Raw genomic sequence first — 6,138 nt, forward strand, 5'->3', positions numbered from 1 at the left:
AGAAACCAGGAGAGACTGAAGTAGTAACACAAATTGTTAATTGCCTAGTAGAGGTGAAGAGCATGCCTCCCTGTACTAATTGCTGATTGCCTAGGAGATGAGAGACCACTCCGCCTCCAATACAGCCACTGATTATCAAAACAAGTCACAAATTGCCCTGTCCCGTTAATCCTGGTTGATGTGTCAACAATCATCAGCCATTTATGTGCAGTCAGCAGTTCACACATCAAGTAGGTTACAGGGAAGACAGGCAGCACTTAAGTTTAACTGACAGCAGTTTTGCACTGTTTCGCTATGACTTTAGTTATCAATCTAGCAAGAGGGCAATATTTTATCAATGCATTATTTTATATTATTTTGTTTTTGTATGTATTATTTCTTACACTGCTACCCCAGGAAATCTTAAGTCTTATTATATACAGCCGGGAAGAACTATTGGCTATAAGAGCAACGTCAACTTACCAACATTATGACCAGGAATATGACTTTCCCGAAGCGGATCCTCTGTTTGGTCCCCCACCCAGGACAATTGATCGATCCCAGTAGGCGACCCAAAACAACGGCGCCGCAGAAGGGGCAGATGGAGCGGTCTTCTGGTCAGGCTCCGTAGACGGGCACATTGCTCACCGTTCCCGAATATACTACTCGCCAATGTCCAGTCTCTTGACAACAAGGTAGACAAAATTCGAGCAAGGGTTGCCTTCCTGAGAGACATCAGAGATTGTAACATCCTCTGTTTCACAGAGAAATGGTATAGCCACCGGGTTTCTTCACGCATCGTGCCAACAGAAACAAACATCTCTCTGGTAAGAAGGGCGGCGGTGTATGCCTTATGATTAACTAATTGGGGTGTGATCATAACAACATACAGGAACTCAAGTCCTTTTGTTCACCTGACCTAGAATTCCTTACAATCAAATGCCGACCACATTATCTACCAAGAGTATTCTCTTCGATTATAATCACAGCCGTGCATATCCCCCCCAAGCAGACACCTCGACGGCCCTGAAATAACTTATTTGGACTCTACGGAAACTGGAAACCACATATCCTGAGGCTGCATTTATTATACTTGGGGATTTTAACAAGGCTAATCTGAAAACAAGGCTCCATAAATTTTATCAGCATATCGAATGTGTGACCCGGGCAGGCAAAATTCTGGATCATTGCTACTCTAACTTCCGCGACGCATACAAAAGCCCTCCCTTGCCCTCCTTTCGGCAAATCTGACCACGACTCCATTTTGTTGCTCCCAGCCTATAGACAGAAACTAAAACAGGAAACGCCCGTGCTCATGTCTGTTCAGCGCTGGTCCGACCAATCTGATTCCACGCTTCAAGATTGCTTCGATCACGTGGACTGGGATATGTTCCGTAAAGCCTCAGACAACAACATTGATGTATATGCTGATTCGGTGGGCGAGTTTATTAGCAAGCGCATCAGTGATGTTGTACCCACAGTGACTTTTAAAACCCTCTCCAACCAGAAACCGTGGATCGATGGTAGCATTCACGCACACCACTGCTTTTAATCATGGCAAGGCGACCGGAAATATGACCGAATACAAACAGTGTAGCTATTCCCTCCTCAAGGCAATCAAACAAGCTAAGCGTCAGTATAGAGACAAAGTAGCGTCACAATTCAACGGCTCAGAAACAAGACGTATGTGGCAGGGTCTAAAGTCTATCACGGATTACAAAAAGAAAACCAGCCTCGTCGCTGACACTGATGTCTTGCTCCAAGACAAACTAAACAACTTCTCTGCTCACTTTGAGGACAATACAGTGCCACTGACACGGCCCTCTACCAAAACCTGTGGGCTCTCCTTCACCGCAGCCAACGTGAGTAAAACATTTAAACATGTTAACCCTCGCAAGGCTGCCGGCCCAGACAGCATCCCTAGCCGCGTCCTCAGAGCATGTGCAGACCAGCTGGCTGGTGTTTACAGACATATTCAATCAATCCCTATCCCAGTCTGCTGTTCCCACATGCTTCAAAAGGGCCACCATTGTTCCTGTTCCCAAGAAAGCTAAGGTAACTGAGCTAAATGACTAGCCCCGTAGCACTCACTTCCGTCATCATGAAGTGCTTTGAGAGACTAGTCAAAGATCATATCACCTCCACCCTAGCTGACACCCTAGACCCACGCCAATTTGCTTACCGCCCCAATAGGTCCACAGACGATGCAATCTCAACCACACTGCACACTGCCCTAACCCATCTGGACAAGAGGAATACCTATGTAAGAATGCTGTTCATCAATTACAGCTCAGCATTTAACACCATAGTACCCTCCAAACTCAGGGTCTCGACCCCACCCTGTGCAACTGGGTCCTGGACTTTCTGATGGGCCGCCCCCTGTTGGTGAGGGTAGGAAACAACCCCTACACCCCGCTGATCCTCAACACTGGTCCCCCCCCCCCACAAGGGTGCGTTCTCAGCCCTTTCCTGTACTCCATGTTCACCCATGACTGCGTGGCCATGCATTTCTCCAACTCAATCATCAAGTTTGCAGACGACACTACAATGGTAGGCTTGATTACCAACAACGACGAGACAGCCTACAGGGAGGAGGTGAGGGCCCTCGGGAGTGTGGTGTCAGGAAAATAACCTCACACTCAACGTCAACAAAACAAAGGAGATTATCGTGGACTTCAGGAAACAGCAGAGGGAGCATTCCCCTATCCACATCAATGGGACAGTAGTGGAGAAGGTGGAAAGTCCTAAGTTTCTCGGTGTACACATCATGGACAAACTGAAATGGTCCACCCACACAGACAGCGTGGTGAAGATGGCGCAATAGCACTTCAGGAGGCTGAAGAAATTTGGCTTGTCACCAAAGACATTCACAAACTTTTACAGGTGCACAATTGAGAGCATTCTGTCGGGCTGTACGGAAACTGTACGGAAACTGCTCCGTCCACAACCGTAAGGCTCTCCAGAGGGTTGTGAGGTCTACACAATGCACCACCGGGGGCAAACTACCAGGACACCTACACCACCCGATGTCACAGGAAGGCCAAAAAGATAATCAAAGACAACAACCACCCTAGCCACTGCCTGTTCACTCCGCTATCCAGAAGGCGAGGTGCATCAAAGCTGGCCATCAGACTGTTAAACAGCCATCACTGATATTGAGTGGCTGCTGCGAACATACTGACTCAAATCTCTAGCCACTTTAATAATTAAAAATTGGATGTAATAAATGTGTCACTTTAAACTATGCCACTTTATATAATGTTTACATACCCTACATTACTCATCTAATATGTATATACTGTACTCTATACCATCTGCTGCATCTTGCCATCGCTTGCTCATCCATATATTTCTATGTACATATTCTTATACATTCCTTTACACTTGTGTGTGTGTGTGTATATAAGTTAGTTGTTTAATTGTTAGATTACTTGTTAGATATTACAGCACGGTCGGAACTAGAAGCACAAGCATCTCGCTACACTCGCATTAACATCTGCTAACCATGTGTATGTGACCAATAAAATTGGATTTGAATTTGAGGTTGCCGTGTTGTGATATAAATTGATATGATATAAAGCCGACCACCAGAGGGAGGCAAATACCAGCTTATTCTACATGAGATTCTTTACATGGTGCTAAAACAGTTTGGATGGCTGTCTTCTTATAAAATGGTGTGAAATAAATAAAATAAGTAAAGTAAACATACACTTAAAACAAAAAAAGTTATTCTACTGCTTGATTTATCGGGGACTTTCAGCTTAAGAGGTTTAAAGTAGATGGCCCTAGCTATTAAAAAGACTACTAGACAACAGATAATGACGAAAAATTATACTTATCACTCCTGTATTAAATCCGTTTAGTGCATTAATGTGTTCAGTTTGTGGTCAGTAGTCACTGTGCGCCTTGTGTGGAATACGAGGTCATTATGTAATTACTGAAGAGATGTAAATAGCTTTATTAGCTGTTTCTGTGTTTTTAATGAAGTTTTGCGCCAAAAAATAAACTTTATACTGAAGACACAAAAACACACAGAGGGGTTAGTTGTATGAGCATTCACAAGTAGGAGTAACAGCAAAATGATTAAATAAACACACACACACACACGCTAAGGTAACACCGCTCTTCACATAGTGAACTCACACACACTCCTCACCTTTCTCAATGGTGGTGTAGATGGTCTCCATACCAGCCATGATGTGGTCTGTGACGTGGCAGTGCAGCAACCAGGAGCCGGGGTACTGAGGCTTCATCTTCACCGTCTGGAAGGTGGCTGAGGATAGGTGAAACATGACTGTCCGGTAGGACCTTCCACTAAGCTGGGGAACACCGGACGAGAGAAAGTCAGATTCAGATGTGTTATTCCTGGGCTAGAATAAAAGTCGGCACACCCTGTGGGTCCCAATGACTAAAAGGTCTCAATGAATAAAAGGTAAGGTCCTATATGTGACCCTAAGTCGAGAATCCAATCGAGAATCTGTGGAAAGAACTGAAAACTGCTGTTCACAAATGCTCTCCATCCAACCTCACTGAGCTCGAGCTGTTTTGCAAGGAGGAATGGGAAAAAATGTCAGTCTCTCGATGTGCAAAACTGATAGAGACATACCCCAAGCGACTTACAGCTGTAATCGCAGCAAAAGGTGGCGCTACAAAGTATTAACTTAAGGGGGCTGAATAATTTTGCACGCCCAATTTTTCAGTTTTTGATATGTTAAAAAAGTTTGAAATATCCAATAAATGTCGTTCCACTTCATGATTGTGTCCCACTTGTTGTTGATTCTTCACAAAAAAATACAGTTTTATATCTTTATGTTTGAAGCCTGAAATGTGGCAAAAGGTCGCAAAGTTCAAGGGGGCCGAATACTTTCGCAAGGCACTGTATAAGGCATATCATGCATATTTCAGGAAAGGTTTACCTCACCTAATTTTTTTTTTAAACTTGTCACATATAGGACCTTACCTTTTATTCATTGAGACCGTATAGAAATCAGAAGAGGATACAGGCAGGTGGGAGAAACTGTGACTGCAGAGATTGAACCCTGGTCTCCAGTGGGGAGGTTTGTATGCGACAAGTGCCGGGAGTGTTACCACTTAATTACTGCTCTGCACAGGACTTTACCTTATGGTCAATGCTGCATCCATGGAAGTAGGCCGTGTGGATGTCCACCTCATTGGCCATCCCCTTCAGGTACCAGTACACCCTGTCCCCCAGCACCATGTTCAGAACCTGCATGTTCCCAAACAGCTGTCTGATGCCTGCAGCAGAGACAGAAACTTTATCTGATCCCACAGCTCCCGAGATCAGGATTGTCATACAAGGCTATAATGAAGCCTTCATAAACACTTTATAAGGCCTCAGTGGTGTAAAGTTCTTAAGAAGTACTTTAAAGTATTTTTACTTAAGTCGTTTTTTTTTATATCTGTACATTACTATTTATATTTTTGACAACTTACTTTTGCTTACTTACTACATTCAACTTACTACATTCCTAATGAAAATAATGTACTTTTTACTCCATGAATTTTACCCAACACCAAAAAGTACTCGTTTTTAAATGCTTAGCAGGACAGGAAAATGGTTGAATTTGTGCACTTATCAAGAGAACATCCCTGGTCATCCCTACTGCCTCTGATTTGGTGGGCTCGCTAGTGTCCCTCGCTACCCGTAAATAAAATAAAACCAAGAAAATGGCCCAATATAAGGAATTTTAAATGTATACTTTTACTTTTGATACCTAAGTATATTTGAGCAATTACATTTACTTTTGATACTTAAGTAAATTTAAAAGCAATCACTTTTAGACTTTTACTCAATTACTATTTTACTGGGTGACTCACTTTTACTTGAATAATTTTCTATTGAGGTATCTTTACTTTTACGCAAGTATGACAATTGGATACTTTTTCAACCACTTTAAGGCCTATATAAACTCAGCAAAAAAAGAAACGTCCCTTTTTCAGGACCCTGTCTTTCAAAGATAATTCGCAGATCTTCATGCTAAAGGGTTTAAACACTGTTTCCCATGCTTGTTCAATGAACCATAAACAATTAATGAACATGCACCTGTGGAACGGTCATTAAGATACTAACAGCTCTCAGACGGTAGGCAATTAAGGTCACAGTTATGAAAACTTAGGACACTAAAGAGGCCTTTCTTC

The sequence above is a fragment of the Oncorhynchus mykiss genome, chromosome 4 (genome assembly GCF_057628025.1).
Source record: "Oncorhynchus mykiss isolate SJ-2025 chromosome 4, ASM5762802v1, whole genome shotgun sequence".
NCBI classification, from domain to species: domain Eukaryota; kingdom Metazoa; phylum Chordata; class Actinopteri; order Salmoniformes; family Salmonidae; genus Oncorhynchus; species Oncorhynchus mykiss.